The sequence below is a fragment of the Hesperophylax consimilis genome, chromosome 10 (genome assembly GCF_061612785.1).
Source record: "Hesperophylax consimilis isolate HC1 chromosome 10, BYU_Hcon_1.0, whole genome shotgun sequence".
Lineage (NCBI taxonomy): Eukaryota > Metazoa > Arthropoda > Insecta > Trichoptera > Limnephilidae > Hesperophylax > Hesperophylax consimilis.
The window spans coordinates 18601994-18623072 of record NC_142845.1 but is presented as its reverse complement, the minus strand read 5'-3'; the positions used below and the strand labels follow the sequence as shown (position 1 = coordinate 18623072).

General features: G+C 34.6%; 1 protein-coding gene across 3 annotated transcripts in view; it reads left to right on the top strand.

Annotated features, from left to right (window-relative positions):
• The first annotated feature begins 1053 nt into the window (after window positions 1-1053).
• Window positions 1054-21079, top strand: part of Duox (dual oxidase) — a 211724-nt gene continuing 191698 nt past the window's right edge. For 2 of the 3 annotated variants that reach the window (XM_089636693.1, XM_089636691.1), the window contains exon 1: window positions 1054-1145. The gene's annotated coding sequence lies outside the window, so the exon portion shown is untranslated. The remainder of the gene's footprint in view (window positions 1146-21079) is intronic. The other variant, XM_089636692.1, reaches the window with a different exon arrangement.

The following is a 21079-nucleotide window of genomic DNA, read 5'->3' as shown; positions in this document are numbered from 1 at the left end:
CTCTCAGAATCGCCTCAGTGAACGACCACCATTCAGAATCGAAACGTTTGTTGAAAAGACTTTTATATATCTGAATATCCAACTAATTTTCGATCTTTCTCTTTCCCATCTCTAGCTTAAACTTCACAACACACCCCAATTGAATCCGCCATTGTCCCATTCCGGGCCGGTCCTGAGCCAAATCAGTAAACGTGTAGGAATATGTCACCGTATACAATAATATGCGGGTGATTTGTATTTTTGTGTAGCACCGCTTACATGAAAAATGATCTCAAGGGCGATGTGTTAGGACTGTTAGGTGTTAGGTTTGTTCAGCATCTTGGCGCCTTGGCAACTCGGCGCCCGGAGCGGACTGCTCCAGTTGCGCCCGCATATGGCCCGCCTTGGTCCCACTGGCTCCAAAGAGTCAGGAGTAGTTGGGACTCTTTTCTAGTATTTACACAAAAAAATCTTCACATTAGACTATTAGGCGCGCATGAATATTTTATGATAAAATAAGCACACTTAAAATGTTTTCGAAAATAAAACACCTCGTTATGTTGTCGTAGGTAACCTGGTACCTGCCTAGTGGTTAAGCTGTTGATTTTGATCAATTAACAACATGCTCGTTTCTTGATTTATTCCACATTTATAGTAATCGCCGGAAATTTGAAATATATGCATAAAACAAATATTATTATCGCTTTTCCGCATCACAACACAGCTTACAAAAACCAGGTTTGCTAAAATTAAATTAAAATACGACCACAATGTCATCGAACGGTCGAAATTTGGACAGGTAAACAGTTTAACGAGGCTGGGTAGGTACTGTGTACTAAAAACGCGCAGGACAATTTATTAGATTTAAGTCCTAGATGGCAATGCAATTTCGGTACGGCCGGTACCTACCTTATACCGGTGTCGTCACCTGGCCCCCTCCCCACAGCCGCGACCAACCAGCGATCGAAGACTTTCTCTTTGGTACGGTGTCGATGTACCGCAATCTTTGGTTTGGTTTCACCTAGCCGCTGCTGCCACCACCGACCGACCGACTCCGGCAGTGACTCCGCGAGATTCCTCGTGCCGTGTGGTGTCTCGAGTAAACCCAACATCCGTGCCGTGAATCGCCAATAATCGATAATCGACCGTCGATACGCGAAAGTGAGGTTATAACCTAATTTGTGTCAGATTCAAAAATTTCCCCCCAGTTTTCAAAAGGAATTTAAAACACCCGCGCTGCATTCGATTATGCTAGGATTTTATCTATTTGTCATCTGTTTAATAGTTTTTTTCTATGGTTTCGTGGAGTTATTGTTTAGTTTAGAATTATTTGAAATTTTATTAATGTTGAGAAATCATTACATTGACAAATTAATTATGTGTGTTACATTGTTGTCGGAATAAATGTTGCAAGTTGCGTAAATGAGTGAAGTTAGGTTAGCAAGAAGATACAATAATATTTCCGCTTTCTAATAAGGTGAAAAATACAAGAATAAGTGGGATCTGGTAATCACGCTGGTACTAGGAGGTGTGCTGAAAGTTGTATTTTGCAAACGGTGTAGGTATGCGGACATTTAAATATCACTATTTATCATCACCATTAAATTAATTATTTAAGATCTTATGAGAGTCTTGTTGGTTTATAAGAAGATTTGAAGAATAAAACATTCTTAATATTTTTTACACACTTGACATTTTCTTAAGTAAAATACAAAGCATCCTTTTTCTTAGAATCATTTATGACGGAATTTTTGCGTGAATATTTTGCAAACTAAAACATTCCCATTCACAAACACCCACGTCTTTTATAGAAATCAAATATCTATTTGGGCACCTACCCATAAACGCAAATGTTTACCTACATTTGAAAAAATATAGAAAACTGTTTTTGCTATAAAATATCTATCATTTACATTAACTTACTAAAAACGTGATATAAATATTACACAGCTCGTAAGGCCAGAACAGTGAAAAACTAGACTTATTACCATGGTGTTTGTTTGGCTAAAACGGTCTTAAACCAGGCTCAAGGACGGCTTTACCGCAAAAAAGTTAAACGAGCGTTTAAGAATCTAATTAGTAAGTCGGCGAGTGTTTAATATAAGGATATTTACGATCCTTACCTACCGCAATCATACGTACTGCTGTAATAAACATTTTCTATGATGTAATATTGTTCACAATAATAGAGTGGCAATATCATCTTAGCAATAAGTACAAATTATTGTAGATATAAATAAAATACATTGCGCGTAAATAATAATATATTTACATTTTTGTAATAACTTAATGAGGAAAACTTCAAATTGAAATATTAAGGATGAGTTTGAATTTGAACAATTAATCAAATTTTAAAGTTGATTTTTAAGGTCTGTGGAGATTTTATTCAAGTTCTATTATTATATAATTACTGGCCAGGGGCTTCAAAAAACTGAAATTAAAACTAAACTGGAATAGAACCTTCACAGAACTTGAAAATCAACTTTGAAATTTTATAAATTGTTCAAATTCTGTAAAACAACCCGTCATTAATCATTGAAGACAATATTAACGACCCTCAAACGAAAAATATGAAACTGAAAAATCATAAAAAGATCTCGTATTAGCTTAGTGGTAGAGTAAAGCCTCGCCAAGGCTAAGCTCCATGGTTCAATTCCTAGATGCCACCGAAACTTCTCTGTTTCACATTTTCGTTCGAGAGTCATTCATATATTATCTTCAATGGTTAATAATGTATTGTGCACAAAAATTTTCTGTAAAAAAATACTTTTTTAACACTATGCAAGAGTTTCTCTGATCCAAGGCCGGGAATTAAATCTAAATGGTTTTTTTTATGGATTAGATTTAGAACACATGCCGGTAAGTTAATCTTTAATTTCTGCATTAAATGCAAGAACTGCCATAACTCAATTGTGTGTGTAATTCTAAATTAGTCTGTATTTTATTTTTGTCACATTACATCCTACTGGTATTTAGTGTATTACGAATTGTACTTTATCTATAAATAAAACCGATCGGGTAAAATTAGTAGGGTACTGAGTAGGTACTAAATGCAATGAAAATTAAATTTGTAGGCACATACCATTTCGTTAGAACCCCATAAAATGTATTTGAAAATTATTCCATCTCGGTTGATCAAAGGTTCGCTAAACAACATCGACAAATTCTTGAGCTTTTTATGGCTTCAATTTTATGGTCAACGCAGCTATTTTCAGCTTGCAAACACCATTTCTAACATGAGCCAAGCAGCATATAATTTTCAATTAAGCTGTCAAAAATAAAAATAGATTCCATATCAGTTATTTTCTTCAATCAAAAAAGAAAGTTCAAATGAATGTCTTGTTATATACAGTGATTACATAAGTCGATGTCCTGTGATAAACTAACATCGTATGGACAATTCCTAGATAAATTGTAATCTCTACAGATTTCAAAGAAAAATTATGACGTTACTCGATAAAATACTTCTTGACCCTAGACTTAAGCCAATAAAATTCATAATTTGCTCAAGAAAAAAAACGTTTTTCGACAATATTTGATTAATATCATCCGAAGTGAGGAAAAAATTTGCTTAAAATACTTCTGTAGGTTTATTTATTCAGCGTCTTTGACTCGAGCGTAGCGAAGCCCAGTTTTAACTTGTCTCTCTGTAAATTTGTTTTTAATGTGGAAGCGTCATTTTTATTTGGACTTATTCGCATTTTTCAACATTAGGGTGACTACCTTACTTGCATAAACAAAGTTTTTTACTTAAATGTCTTAAAAAATTAAATTTTAATTTTCGTTTTGGTGTAAGTTGCACCTTCGATCCCAAGAAACAAAGTAAACCGCGCGCCCATCCTTGCCAGATGCCGAGTGGGTAGTACCGACATTTATTTCGCATATTAACTGCTGCAATGTCGTCCGATTTCAGAGAAATACGTATACATGTAGTCTGTCTGCTGAGTTTCAGCTCGATCGTATGTCGAAAATTGTGTTAATTTCCGCTTCCAACATTTGATTCAATTCATTATCGAAAACAAAAGTGATTTTCAAATAGATATACATTTTCAAAAGAATTATCAGTGAGATACGTTTCTTTGGATAATTTGTATAATTCCTTATCTGAAATAAAATAGTTTCACAAAATATACGGTTTATAATTAAGTGTGTAAGTAGAAATCTTAGAAAATTTAAAAATCAAAAACTAAAGGTTTTGATTTATTAAATAAGAAACAATTAGTAACACATTTTTGAAATAAAAATCTACTACTGTGCTCAGAACTACTAGTTTCATAAGTAAACAGTAGCCAATTATGTTTGTGTTTTTATTTTCTCTGCCGGAAGGATGGCCAAACAATATTACTATTGGTCTCGACATTCAAACAGGTTCCCATCTCCGTCAGTTCAAGGCCTGTGGCTTTTGACATTACTCTATTTATTAAAATTACCTTTTTTTAATAAATCGCTTCGGCTTTCCAATTGCTGTTTAAAAGTATTTATTATCAATTACATCCCGGAAGAATATAAAAATGTTGATTTTTTTATTTTAGGTTATTATTCCGTTTTATTACCAGATACATTGAAGGCCTTGACGGCTACACCAAAACTAAACGCAAAAACCACATTAATTAAATTAATTAATATTCTGAAATGCAGGCCAAAAGAGGATTGTAGCTTCTTACGTCAACACACTTCACCACAATCTACACATTTGTCCTGATGATGGACACTGTAACACTGTCTGAAACTTCCATGACCTCTGTGCTAACCGGTCCAGAGTTTTTGGTGGGATACAGCAAGAGATTTTAAAATATGTGTTTCATATGACCGCTTGTTTGCTCTTGTAACCCACAAATGTTATACGTAACTTTAAAAAAAATAAAACAATATACACCGTTTTCCATGCTCACACAGCAAAATAATATACACCTCACACAGCTCACAATCGAAATTTCAGGTAGAGATTATTCGTAAAAAGTGAAGTTTTAACTATCCCGCAGCCAAGTGGGGGAGTAGGTAGTACCCAAAATTACTATCCTCCTTACGAGTATATTAACTTAAATACTTGACATATTATTTTAGTATTTAAAATACATAAGTTACCATTAATAATTGACTGAATAATTGGGATTTCTACAGTTTAAAAGCCCATAAGACGGAAAAATGCATGGGGTCGTCGGAAGACCCACTTGGTTACAGACGTTTTTTGACATCTTCGCCTGTCAAGAGTTAAACAAAGTACTTCTAATTACCAACAAAACTAGTATACCTAAATTGTCTAGTGTAAACGTAGCTTTAGTTTTGCGAGTAATGCACGTGTTCGGATAACGAAATTTCCACCCTTACATAGAACAGCTGACTGAGAGGGAAGAAATAAATATTATTAAGGTGTGTTTATACGAACGCTTTGTAAATCACAAAAAAATTATACATTTATCACAACACTTTTTAATTTATTGGGCGATTATGACAAAAAGTCTTCCTTTTGAGGTAACTTTTTCATGGATAATAATCACTCTCCAAAGTTCTTTCAGCATCTCTTCATGAATGACGTTTTATATTTAATTGAGTTGTTTTATGACTGAGTTATTTTACCTCAGTCACACAGCTTCTTGGAGCATTCTCATTATGATTATTATTACAATTCTAGTTCTACTGCATTCAGTATCTAGTTAAGTCTATGGTTGCTACATCCATTTTCCATTTCAAAGTCTCACTTTCATTTGTAATTATAGGTGACTCGCAGTCTCCGCTATGCTGGTACGTTTGTCTTCCCATAGAATAATGATTTATTTATTAATGTACGGTTACTAGGTTCGTGGTCAATTAATTTATTATTAGATGCTGTGCAGGAAGAGGTCTCTGATCTTAGAATCTTTTATAAATAGTTAGAATAATTAAGAGGAAGGGCTGCGCAACCTTTTTTATACAAAACTTTAATTTGGATTTGAGGTCAAAATACTTAACCAAACTGAAATTTTATGTTTGATCAAAAGATATAGCAAATATCTAGTATGGATTTGTGCTACTTTATCTATTTGGGTTTCAAATTTATTATAAAATATAGGCCTTTATAGAAGATGATTTTTTCATGATTTTATAAGAAGCTTTGGCAAGTATTGTGAGTTAAATGACAATTAAATAAAAACGATTTTCCCCAACCTTCTTTATAAATATTCTTTATAAAATGATTTATTTTAACTTATAAATGTCTAGTAGGCACACAAATTCGACATAATAAATCTTTATATTTGTCCCAAAAACATTTTTTTACGATTTATTAACAAAAATAATTAATATTATTATTTATTAACAAAAATTGCCCAATTTGCCTCTTAAACCAAAAAAAAAATGATTTATTTAATGACTAATGAGAAACCATTAAGCTCGATAGTTAAATATAGAAGTTAACCACAGAATAATTAAAATGTACACCTATATAAAAACAAAGGTTAAGACCGCAATTTGAAAAAAAAAATTGAAACTTTGTGAATTAAATTATTTTTGTATGAAACGACAAAAAGTAAGGTTCCTATCTGACTAGTAAAATATATTTTTTATTGTTATCAGTAAATTTAGTTCAGTTTATAATTAAAACTTTTTATACTTTAAATTCAAAATTTTAACACAATGTCTTTATATTTCTAATAACAGAACTTGAAAGCTTATGTCAACGCCTTTCAAAAAAAGTTTTTATGTTTTCGGATTCGTTCAAAAAATTTCCATTTATTTAGAAATTATTGACTTTCTGACAACATCGTTAAGAAATATAACGGAATATGGCGAATGAGGCCTAAAGGGTTAAAACTTTTCCAACTCATGTCAATAATATGGCAGTTCTTATATAAATCGTGTACAGATTGAAGTAATTGACATTAATGAGGGGAGAATAGTACATTATTTTGATTGAACGCATTTAAGTACCATTGATGCAGTGGAAAGATCGATCGTTTCGCTGGGCCATTGACAATCGTTCGCTCAATCGCTCGATCTATCAAGTAATTTGAAGTTCAGTTTCATCGCGGAAAGAGATTTTGTTTTAGTTACCTATATTTTGAAACACAAATTAACAAAGTATCCTATATCCGTATTAGATACTTACCCTTTGATTAAAAAAATAATTTTTCTGTTCTATTTTAAGTACTGGCCTCAAATCCAAATTTAAGTTTTGTATGAAAAGGTCGCGCAGCCATTCCACGTGGTGGAGGGAGGATGCCCTGAGATAATACTATCAAGCGAATAAAATACTTTAAGTCGGGTCATGTCAAGATGTTACAGTGGGATTATGTGGCAACAAATAAAAGTAAGGATGGGTTTATTATCTAGAAATAAAAAAATATTTAAGAATACTAAGACCACAAAAAAGAAATTAATTAGCATCCTACAATTAAATCTGTCTGGAAAAGGGCCTGCCTAGGTAAAATGAAGGTGTGATACCAGTTCGTTCTTGATGCCAAGTAGTAGATTCCGGTTCTTCATAGTAACTGTCCCAGTTTATAATTTATCCAAAAAATAAAGCTGTAATCCATTGCAACACAGCCTCACGCTGCTGGTCTCCAAAAGAGTCCCTCTCAACCAATCAGGATCGGCAGATGTTATCCGATTCCATCAATCCAATGGTCAATGCTCCACATGCAAAGCTGATGCTCAAAAAATTGGCGAATGTGTTCGTCGAACCTCAGCCAAGAGGAATGCCCGCTGCTCTGGGCTGGTGATCAAAGAATGGCAACTGCTTCCAATGCAAATCACAGATTCTTGCTCCCTCAGGTTTGGCAACTCTCCAAGTCAAAATTCCAGGGCTGTCAATTTGACCAATAGCAAAATGACAATGTGTAGGTACTTAAAGGTCCCACACACCAAGACCTTAGATGCGATGTAAGTAAAGTGATGCACACACCCTGTTACAAATCTTATATGTAACAAAGAGTCACTAGAATAACGGATGAGATAATGATGATTTTGTGTGGCGGTCCTTTTTCTTTGCCTACCCCTGCGGGAAACTAAGTGATGGTTAATTAATTAGTTAGAAATTAGTGTACCTGTAATTAGAGATTAGATGATCTTTGTATTTGATATTTAAAGTCATGAGTAACGCAATGTCAATATTTTAGTCCGCTATGGCAAAAAATATTGGGTCAATAAGCATGTTTTATAGGTAGGTTCTAGAAATTCTAGGTATAGCTGAGGTTAGGCACGTACGTTTTCATGCATTTATGATTTTTATTTTAGAAACATTACACGATTAAGTTTCATTCATTTGTGCAAGGATTATCCATGGCTTTGAGAGAACTGCTCAATTGTTATTGTTTTATAATAATGTCACATTAAAACAGTTATTTTTTGCAAACTTCATGCGCGACAAAATGTTACTTTCAAAATATAAAAGCTACGTAACTTTGTAACATCACACAAATATAGTAACTCATAATACGTCATTATCAAACCGACGTTACTTTTAAGTGTTACTCCGAAAATTATGTTGTTTGAATAGTCAAACAAAAACGTTTTTTAATCATACATCAGTATTTTCAAATAATTTTATTCTTCTGTATAAAATTAAAAACAAATGGCTAGAAAAGTCGTACATCAATAAACATAAATTTTAAAGTCAATAAATTTGTCAAAGTAAAACCATTTTTTTCATGTCATTCTCAAAATTATATACCTAGGTATCTTTTTACGTTAGTTCCACACATGAAAATAATTTCCACAGGGCCTATGTTATCTTTGGGGATGCTGTATAGAGGGTGTATGAATCCATCTCTCTCACTGCGGTGCAAGGCTTTAGGTCGAGAGAGTTCAACTTGAGAGGTGAAAGGGTCCCTCATTCGGCCTTCACGAATCCGGCCTACCACGCATTTGAGGGGCAGAAGCTTCCGCTACCAATACCTGGGAAAACCACACCCCATGAATCCGGAATCTCCTGCTAAGTCACCAAACGTAGCAAACTAATTGAACCAGTGAACCCGGAGCAATTCTTCTCAAAATTAAAAGAAAGATAGGTATCCTTGAAAGGTTACGCTAAAACGACGTTAAGTTACAAAGAAAACAGTTTAAGTTTGAATCGTCTCACTAAAGCTTCATGCTTTACAAACGTCACACTGAAAACTGTGATGCTTTAAAACGTCATAGTCGCGTAACTCGCGTAATACCCGTATATTTGAGCAACAATCAATAGGCAATAAGCCACATAGCAAGAGAGTGCGCTGTAAATGTGAGAGAGTGTGCTGTGATTTACGCAAGCGAAGAGCGGCGTCTCGTGCGACCGATAATTGCAATGCTCGAAGGTTGTGGCAATTTCGTAAACAGCAACTAGCTTCTGCTTCTAGATAACTTGTGCGATTGCCCATTGCAGTTACGGCAAACACTAACATCGCCGATCGCCAGTGTTCTCTTCTGTTATACGAAACCTACTAACGACGCACGCTACCAACGACCGTTTGCCAAGATTGAGGGCGCTACATAATCCTCTCCATTGCGTAGATGATTATCATAGCGATTGACGCATTTTAAATTACGATTCTGATTTCAACAATATTGAAACATTTTATTAAATGTGTTGATGAAATTAGTTAAAACTAACCAACATTTTAATAACTTTTGTGTATCATATTAATAACATTATCAATAAGGCTCTTCAGACTCTTGGATTTGTTTTGAGAGTTTCAAAAGACAATAATTTAGGCACATTTATCATGTTGTGCAAAACTCTGTTGTCTCCCTTTTACAATATTCATTCCGATAACATTGAAAAGATTCAACATAAGTTCCTGAAGTATATAAACTATAAATTGCATATTCCTGTAGAAAACATTGATTATAACTACTTACTAGATAAATTGTCCCTTTCTTTCTTTCAGAAAGAAGAATTAACACAGATTTAATAGTACTACATAAAATACTTCATTACAAAATTGACTGTCCTGAGTTGCCCCAATTAATCAGCATCCACATACCCAAAAGATCTTGCCGAAATTTACTACCTTTCTATTTTTACAACACCAGGACGCTGTCTTATCAAAATTCCCCGATTCCAAGACTTCACAGTCTCAGAAATAAATACTCAGATCTGGGAGATATATTTCATCTTAAAAATAATCAATATAAATATTGTTTATTTCAATTCTTTTATATATCGAGACACAAATAGACATCTATAAAATCCGCAATATATATATTTTTATTTTGAAAATCTATTTATGTGAGACTTCTTATCATTTTTACTAATGTATCTTATTTTATTATATGCTTTTGTTGCAACATTTAATATTTTTTCGTTGTATTATGTTTCCTTTATTGTTTTAATTTTTAGAATTTATAATAACTGATAACTAACCATCACGCCGTTTCCCCGCGGGGGTAGGCAGAGAGGACGGACCGCCAAACAACTCGGTTTTGGCACACACTTCTTGCCTCATTCACATTCATACATCGTCTCATACATACTCTTTTATTATTCTGACTCTTGACATGGCCCGACTCGAGTATCTGATTCACTTGATCGTGCCATGTCTTCCTCGGGCGTCCCCGACTTCTGCTACCATTCGCATTTGCATCATATATCCTCCTTACACTCCTATCTTCGCTCATTCGCTCTACATGCCCAAACCATCTAAGCGTCCACTCTACTATTAAACTTTGTAGTGTGTAAAAGACCATTAGGGCGTGTAATAATAAATAAATAAATAATGCGATTACCTTAGGGAAAAAAGGATGGAATATGCCAACTATTGGATACTCCTTTGCTCTACTGTCATTGTTGTTAGTTACGACAGTATGATATAATCATTGGCGAAATGGCAACCAATCAATGGACAATGGTTTTACGATAAAATCAATTTGTTTGTAGTTAAACCGATTAAAAAAGCTTTTGTTTTCTTTGGTTTGTCAAGTTAACGGTCAAGTTTAACCGGTCGTTGGCGGAGTTGACATCGCGTTTGGGTCCCACCCAGGCGTAGTGTGTTCAATTCTTGGCTAAGTCCTCCATCACATTTTCCGCTTACTGTGGTGGTAGTAGGAGATTTTAATATATTGTCCGGTTATTCCTAACCCGACAATATTTGAAAGGTTTTTGTTTTTAAAAAATATGTTTTAAATGTTAATATTTAATAGTAGTCGAGTCTATTTTAATTTGAAATTTATCAGAGTTTTTCATCCGATCCCTGACATTGTTTATACTTGCAAAAGGTAGTTAATATTTAGTTATTTACATCGTTTCCTACAGAAAAGAATAAAGTTATATTTAAATAATATATATATTGGAACAATTTTTATTTTACTTTTGTCAATGTAATATATCATTGAAGAAAAGATAATGTTAACAAATCTAAGCGATACATGAAACAGAACAAGACACATAAACTAAAAAAGAAAACGGTTGCAATTGGGAATCGAACCCAAGATTTTTGTCTTACCGAGACAACGTCGTTATCCACTCGACCATTGGGACCTAATAATTGTACGTTATATATGTCGATCTTAGACGGCCGGCATAGTCCAGTGGTAACGCATTGGACTGCCATTACGAAGGTCGCGGGTTCGAACCCGGCGTGCGCAAATAAATTTTATTTGATTAATTTGTGTTATTTCACAATTAATTAATTAAAATAATATATAGTATATTTGCGGCACGTTCCAGAGTGGAAGATACTACCAGTATCGCCCTGGTGTAAGACCACCATTCAGAATTGAAACGTTGCTCCAAATGACTTTAGCCGTGTTTAGTGACTAGATCTGAATAGCCAGGTACTTCCCCACCTTCCTCTTTCCCTTCCCAACTTACCTTCAGCCTCACAACATCCCCCAATTGGGGATGCCATAGTCTCACTGGCTCCAGACGGGAGCAGTTGGGACTCTTGTGAGGTATTCAGTATATAAAAAAAAAATCTCAGATTTAAAATTCATAATTAACAATATTATGTAATAAATATCCCATTTAAAAAAATCGGATATGTCTATCCGATACTCTATCTAGATTAAAAACCATTTTTGTAGAAATTTATGATCATTTAAAAGTATAGCTGCCAAACATATGGGAAAAATTAGTTGCTAAAAAATATCGTATCTTTTCTGTTGCAAATTTTCGTTTAAAAATATAACATTTTATCTTCATGTCGGGAATCAATTAAAGAATTTAAGATAGATTTATCGAAGCTTAAAAAACCCGTGGAAAATTTATTACATCATCAGTGGGTGTGTTTTTAAAAGAATTATGAATAATGTCATGTTTCTCACTAACTTTCAGAGACTAAAACAGATAATTTTCCAAATCATTTTTCACGCATGGATCTTATTTAGAAAAATAATTACGCTCAGGAAATTAAAATTCATGTAAATCGATCTTTTGGATTAATAATTGCATTATTTAAAGAAGTAAATATATATATATATATATATATATATTGTCCTCTTCCCGTATTATGTTGATCCAGTAAGAAGTTGTTAGACTAAGTTGATCCACCTTAAACACCATATAACTTGGCTATTATGGAATACATCTGAATGAATTGACAACAGTGGTACAATAATTATCAATGTTGCCAGTTTGCCAGAAAAACCATTTGATATACTGTTAGTAAAATTTTCAAAATTTGTATGGAAATCGGATGCATAATTTATGTTGATCTACCCAAATTGGCATACTTATGTTGATCTCATATATATTGATCTATTCCCGTAGTATGTTGATCTACCCAAATTGGCATACTTATGTTTGTTGATCTCATATATATTGATCTATTCCCGTAGTATGTTGATCCAGGTAAGAAGTTATTAGACAAAGTTGATCTGTGTCCCTATATATGGTTTTACTAAATGAACCAATCAAGGGGCAATCGGTGGACTGTTCATCACAAGGTTTTATGTGATTCCGTAATCTTTTGTGATATTGAACTCAAAGTATTAGTCTCTAGAGTCGAATATCGCATGAAATGACTGTGAAATGGTACCGTTTCAAATCAAAATGACGTGTGTTGCTTGAATTGTTTATAAGAAATGTATGCGTATTTAGATCTAAACGAAAATTTCGCAAAAACAAATCCATAAAAAAATCATAACTTAGCAGGGGTACACGGGTTCATAGGGTGAGGTTTGTCCTGGCGGCGGATGCGTTTGCCCATCTACTGCGTGGCGGGCCGGATCGAAAGAAACTGGTTGAGGGATACCTTTCGACCATAAAAATCCAAAATGGCGGCAAAAGGAATAATGTTATGTAGGAAATTTTGAACCTGTATCTTTTACCATCTCTCCTGATTACGCTTCGTGACTTAGTAGGGGAGGCCGGGTTCTTGGTTATAATGGGTAATTAATGGATGATTGGACGCGGTTGGAGCTAACTAAAAACTGTCCAAAGAAGCGAAGCTAGCAGTCCACAATGGAGTGCTGGTACCTACCCTAATATATGTTGCTTGAATTGTTTATAAGAAATATATGCGTATTTAGATTGAAACGAAACTTTCGCAAAAATCAAATCCATAAAAAATACCTACTGCGTGGCGGGCCGGATCGAAAGAGACTGGTTGAGGGATACCTTTTGACCATCAAAATCCAAAATGGCAGCAAAAGGCATAATGTTATATGGAAAATTTTGAACTTGCATCTATTACCATCTCTCCTGATTACGCTTCGTGACTTAGTAGGGGTGGCCGGGTTCTTGGTTATAATGGGTAATTAATGGATGATTGGACGAGGTTGGAGCTAACAAAAAACTGTCCAAAGAAGCGAAGCTAGCAGTCCACAATGGAGTGCTGGTACCTACCCTAATATACGGAAGTGAGGCATGGAGCTGGCAGAAGAAGGCTGAAAGTAGACTGAATACTGTAGAAATGAGATCCCTGAGGCATATGTACGGTAAAATCATGTATGACAAAATGTGCGTATGCTGTGTCTATTCTACAGATATTTTATTAGAGCCTGTTAAAAGGAGCAAGCAGCATTGATCCCCGGTGCACCGTGCACGTGCTTGATACTCGACGGACCGAGCGGAATACACGTTCACAGTTAAGTTGATGTTATCTATACATATATGAACGGGTCGTTTCCTCGTTTTATCGTAAGTCGGCTCGCATGTGGAACGAGCTATCAATATAATCCGGGCCTCTTTAAGACCCGCATTAATAAATTCATTCCTACAGCCCCTACCTTAACCCGCCTCATAACGCTGCCCAACCGGTTGGCGACATAGTTTCTATGTATTTAACGTGTAAAGACAGGGGCGCTCTAGTGAGAGGTGTCACATAAAAAAATCATACCGCCGAATTTGAATATGGAGACTTACAAAAACTTCCGTCTGGAGCCAGTGAGACTATGGCATCCTCAAAGGAGACCTCAAAGGAGATGACGAGGAGGAAGGTGGGAGAGTACCTGGCTATTCGGATATAACCAAACACTAATTTTAAAATAGTGCAAATTAATTTTTATAAAATTTATTTGGACCCGCGACCTACGGATTGCTAGTCGAGAGCCACCTCAAGTAGTTTGATATGTTTGGTGACTTAGCAGGAGTGCCCGGGTTTATGGGGTGAGGTTTGTTCGGTTCTTGGCGGCGGATGCGCTTGCCTACCAAATGCGTGGTGGGCCGGATCGATTAATCCTCTTTCAACGCATCGCCTTGCAACGCAGTAGGAGAGTTGGAATCTTATGTTTATCACTCGAACACACTGACCCCCAGAATACTACCCACCCATCCATACCTATTTCCTTCCCAGAACTCACTGACCTTCCTTTCTTTCAAAATACCCCCAACACAGCATTCACAAAGATGACATAGGCCTTGAGGGTTACGATTTTCCTTAGGGCCTCCTGTGTGGAGACGATGTAAAAAAATACAAAAAATAAACAACTATCTCGCTAAAACGTTGGCGGTGACTAATGGTAGGTGTATTGGTTATCTAATATATTGGCTCCCGGGGCGGCGGTACACATAATTGTAATAATTCTCGAGGGCTCTGATGTACAGACATTATGGCTCCTGTTGATTGACGAACATATACTAAAACATCGTTGGTTGGAATCGGTGCTTGAAATGACTTTAGCCATGTTTAGTAAAAAACAAATTGGAATAAATTTTTCAGCAATTTCAATTTAAAATTTGAAAAATTAAATTCTCACCAATCTAATCACCGCAATTTTAATAGGCACATATTATGGATATTACGCTTTGTTTCAACTTAATCATTACAAGAAACTTACGTCGGGAGAGATGGTAAAAGATACATTAAAATAAAATTTTATTCAATCAATGTTCAAAATTTCTCTTATAAAATGACTTAGACAAATCTCACCCCATGAACCCGGGCACCCCTGCTAAGTCACGAAACGTAGTAAATGATGCATTAAAGTTACATTTTTGTTTAATCAAGTTCAAAAGATTTTTTAAGCATGGATTTGACGTTTTTGAAAGTTCCATTTCAATATAAATACGCGTGAGGCAGTCTATCCTCTTTAAGTACAGAGTCATTTTCATAGAATATGGATGTTCTAACGGAATCTAAAAAGTACCACAACGCGCGCGAAATTGGCGGTTACAAGTTACAACACATGCAAGCGGTCAAGTTTGTCAGAAATATATAGATCAACAAAATAAATCGTGTAAAATGTATATGCGACCGAAAAACGGGCGTGGCTTACAGCAAAATCTCGATGACACAAGTTGATCTGTAGGGATTTACATATGTATGCCAGCTTGGGTAGTGGATCAACATATCCGGGGTGGATCAACAAATGCAAACGGATCAACATATACCTGGCGTACCGTCGCGCGAGATCAACATAGTACGAGAGGGGATAAATATATATATATATATATATATATATATATATATATATAGGTAATTAATTAAAAATGATACCTGCACCTTCAAATTACTTATTTTATATTAAAAAAAACCGATGTCGGGTCACTCAGTTTATTTATTTGTCCATTTCAATATTTTATGTTTGATTTTAACATGGGAAATACATACTACTTAACGCGCTTCTCTTTGCAGCAAGAGTATTTGTATAAATTATTCTAAATTCCCAGGGAGTTTAGGTGGGAAAAAATCTATAAAAGGTGTTATCTGTGTATGGTGTGAACAAGAATCTTATATTGTCCATCTGTAGAGTGAACAAAGATTTTATGGGGTGTTTTTTTTTACGAAAAAGGTGTTACACAAGGTTCTCTAATGACCCCGCGGTTATCCAATCTAAGCGCAAAATTGAATTTGTTACCTGTTGTATACTGATGATGAAGTGTTTATTCCCAAGACATTGAGAGTATGAACGAAGAACGGAGTGTCGGGAAATTATTTATATATATAATACGGAAATTAATGGAAAGAAAAATCGGGGATACCCAAGAAGATGTAGCGTGATTATATGATTAAGTAAACCAAATCCTTGTCGATTTATATGAATAATCGGAATAACACAGTGGGAGTGAAATGATATATGAATGTGAATAAAGCAGTTTGTGTGTCAGGGCAGGGTCTGTGTGGTATGAAAAATTGCGTGATGGTTTTTTAGTTTGTCAAATTAGATAATTTTGGGACAGTGAAGAGCTTTCTAACTACATGTTTCAAGTTATTATTAATTGATTACGGCATAACATAACCGTGCTTTGTGTGAGGATTTATTTTTTATTATCAACTATAAAATCGCTCACCGAAGTGGAATGGACAGAATTATCAATAGGCCGTTGTAGAATTATGCCGCCGTATTTTTGCAATACAAAAAGAGATATTGCAACAAGAAACATAATTACTTGTGTTATTCTTGCGAAATATGTTTGCATAATTTTGATTGCTTTGCGATTTTTAATATTGTACGTCAAGCGTCCGACAGAACGAACTTGTAATATCTAATTGGAATGAAATTATTCGGTTTCTGAGTAATTTTGATTAATTGCAAAATATTAGCTGATTCGCACCCATGAGTCGCCGAATTGCTTAAAAAATTAGGCTAGTGAAGTCATTTTTTGGAAGTGATATTTCGAACTGCTTTTGTATTAGACAAACAAATTTAAAATACTTATTAATATGGGAAGATAATATAATGAGTATACTTATTTTTCTAATGCCCTCTCCAACGGAGGTTGGATATCATCATGTGAATCTTCAGTCGTCACACTGCAGTCTAAGGTCCATAACGTTACTGCGGACCTGTAATAGCACCAGCGACGTAGATTTGTAAGCAACGCGTAACGGCCGTGAGGAATTGCTCCGCTATATAATATCTTCCATCAATCTTCCCCTGGAGTATCATTTTGGTATTCTTATTTAATCGCTACTCATAATATGACCACGGTAATGGAGTTTTCTTTATATCCAGTACTTTATATATGTAGTTTATTTGTTTCTTATTGATTACTTACTGCATATATAATTTGGACGTTTTAAGAAGATGCTAGGAGAAAAATGTGACTGCATGACCATTTCTTAGTGAAATATCAGTCATTCAGAGTAGTGGTGGCCTTGTTCGATAAATATAATGGACGAAATACGAAAATATTATTATTTTGAAGAACACTTGTTTCAACTTCCTCATAACATATACTGATAGTTTGTTATGAAATTTGTCAAATAATTCGTTAAAGGCCTCACAGTCGTGTTTTTAACAGAAAAAATAATAATTTGACCAGATTTTAAATAAATCAACGATATTTCATATCGTAAAATATTTACACTATATGAATGAATTATCTCTTATGCCGATGATACAATCTTTATATTTATAGAACAGGAAAATAAACATGGAATGAATAGTGAACGAAAACATATGTCATCCCACTCGAAATTCATACTACAAATACACATTAAAATCCTCAAACGACTTGCATTATCATGATCATTCTGTTACACGATACACTGTCTATCAAAATGTTAATTTCTGAATAGCGGATAAAATTACACATTGTTAGACAATGATTATTATTAACAAACCAAAAATAAAAATATCACATTTGCCTTACAATAAAGAAAATTAGTACAGTAATTCAAATATATTAAAACGAATTAGAAAGTTCTCAGCGAAAAAAATCTATTCTAAATATTTTACGCTTTACTAGGCTTTTTTATTGGGTTTTCATTCTACATATAAATGAAAGGTAATCTTTTAGTATTAACACACGTTAGAAGACGCTTAACATAACCATATAAAAAATTACGTCGATTTAACTTAATTACTATAAAAGATAACTATTTATGTCAGGGGAGATGGAAAATGCTGTATTATTATCGGATTGTAAAAATTTCATGCATTTTGACAGTTTTCATATTGAGAGAAAAACATTACAAAAAACCACGGTTACTGAAGAGTTTTTCTTTCAAACAAAGGCACTTCTGGCAATTTCAATGCAAACATTTCTAACCCTTTCTTTCTTGCAATAAATTCCATTTTTCGTTGAAATAAGTTCCTAAACATTTGATACCCATCATTTAAACAAAACATTGGACAACTAGTTTTCCATATTTTGCACAGAAGGTTCTTAATTTTTTGACACATTCTGTAAATATATAATAATTTCGTGGATTTTGGGTCGTATTCGGGTCAACTTGTGGGTTAAATTCAAACCGGAATACTGTTTACCAAATTTTTAAAACTCCATTAAAAAACACATAATATTTATATTGGAATAATGAATCTGATCATTTTATATTTAAAAATAAAGTATGTTTGTATTCATTGTTGATGATTTGATGGTATTACAAATATTCGAAGGCCATTGCTAAATATTGTGTGTTTAGTATTTTGAGGAAATAAAACCTGTTTAAAACTATTTAACTCAATATTTATATTCCGAACGACCACTTGGATTAAATTTGAAGCTGGGTACGAAATTAGGTTTCGTATGTCTAACGTATTTTTGACAATGGTTGTGTTGTCAAATCGACCATTGATATATTAACACGTTATTAATAATCATAATAATATAATAGACGTTATTTAACCCTATGTACGCCGGTAAACGATAAATCGGTGTTCGTGAGGTAGTTGAGAATAGCAATCAACGATCTTTTATCGAGAAAATATTGCGAAGGTAGGAAACCAATATACATATTATGTGTTATAAACGCACTGTCTTTTTTTAAAGTGAGACAAACAATCATGGATTACGAATAACCTGACAACGCTAGAAAATGTCCTACTACCACCACAATAAGCGGAAAATGTTGCTTATATTGCTATGGCTAGCCTAGGAATTGAACACCGTACGCCTGGGTGGGACCGATGTCAACCCAGCAACCGACCGGTCAACAGTATTCTCACAAGCTCATACGCTCTGAGCTCGCGACTCCCTGGTTTAATTGAACCGTCGTTCAATTGAGTCGACTCTTTGAGCCGTACGAAAATATTGAGTCATATTATTAAAATCGGAAATTTTATTATTTATTCAAACCGCGGCATTGCTGGTGTACGCCAGTCAAAAGAGGGTTAAATCTCAATTCATGTATCAAATTAGTATATTTCAGCAATGAAATGCCGAGACAGATATCCTTCTGTCATGCCTGTTTTGTATGACACGAGTTTGGCCTAGAATTTGCCAAGTGACAATCAATTTGTTTAATCTGACGCGGTGAAATATCAAATCAAAATGTCGATTGTTACAATTAGGTTTCTTGTTTGGTCTCTTATAAAGAGTGTTTAAACTAGGACACAAAGCACCATCTGTGACTGTCGTTTGTAATAAATCAAGGCTTTGGATTGAATATTAAAGATATTCTTTAAAAACATGAGTGATTATTCTTTGGAGTAAGTGGATTAGTTTGTATTTATGCGAAGAATTCTCACGAGAGATGGATAGGCTAATATAGACACTGAAAGAATGAATGCAGTACATTCTGTTAATGGTGGATTGAATGCAGTAGTTGATAAAAAGAAGTGGTCAACTCTAATGCATGTCAGCGAGGCATGGAGCTGATAGAGGATAGTCAAAAGTTGACTGAATACAGAACGAATGAGATCCCCGTGGCGTATGTGTGGTAAAAGTCACGTTTGACTGAAAAGGCTGACGAAAAGAGATTCAGAAAGGAAGGCCCTAATATGAGATACGGAGAAAGAAGTTTCTGACAAGCAAGTAAAGAAGAAGTTGGAGAACCCGAATAAAGATATGACAAGATATACTTGAGTCAGGTCATGTCCAGGGATGGTACATCACAAAGTCATGAAATTAAGATTTAATACGAGATATGAAAATTAATACAGAAAAAGAGTACGTGAAAAGATAGGATTCTGAGGATATCTGTCCTCTGCTAACCTCTGAGGATAAATTAGAATCAGTTAAATCTGACAGCTCAGCGTTTTGCGCGTCATTTTGGTGTTCCGACGCGGAAAAATTCCTGTGTTATTTTTATTCATCGAGTTCACTTGCCATTCATTATACTCAAGGATCGTCACTACGTCACACCGCCCCATGCTAATTATTATAGCAACCTTTTTGTTGTCTGTCAACACTCAGCGACCTCTCCTTGAAGCCAGCTGCCGGCTGTTCTCTCATGGGTACCGCTACAAGTCATCGTCCTTCACGAAACACGCAATAGGTAGGCACCACAACCTGACTCATTTGGGGATTAATTCGGAGATATCTCATAGCTGAATGGCAACACATACAGTTTATTTATAATTTTTAAGCTCATTCCAAGAAGTAGACATACAGTTTTCTTCTGAAATGTAAAAAAAGGATTCTAAGAAAAAATTGCTTCAATGATTGGTATCTGCATAAATCAAGACTTGTGGTGAATAATAGCTGTGTTCTTATAAGTTTTAGCCACATTTAGCAATCAATAATAATGTATGAATCGTGAGAAACAGGTGTACATGGAAGATATACTACAATACCTTTTAAATTTCTGGAAATCCATTCATATAATAATAATATTTTTTAGTTCTTACTCATTGCCGTAATTCTTCAGAAGTTGAACCGCCACCTTTCCAGTGTTACGCAAGTCGGCACGAGTCTATTCAATTTATTTTCTTTCAAGATAATACATCTGTTCACTTCTGTAATATATTCCATATAGAATAATAATATTCGTCGGCAATCGGCAGTGTTTGAAGTAACACGTAAGGTATGCAGGTGACACCGTATTCTAGGCATTGTGTAGACTTCTTCTGGGGGCCAAAATTATGCTTGAGCGATAAC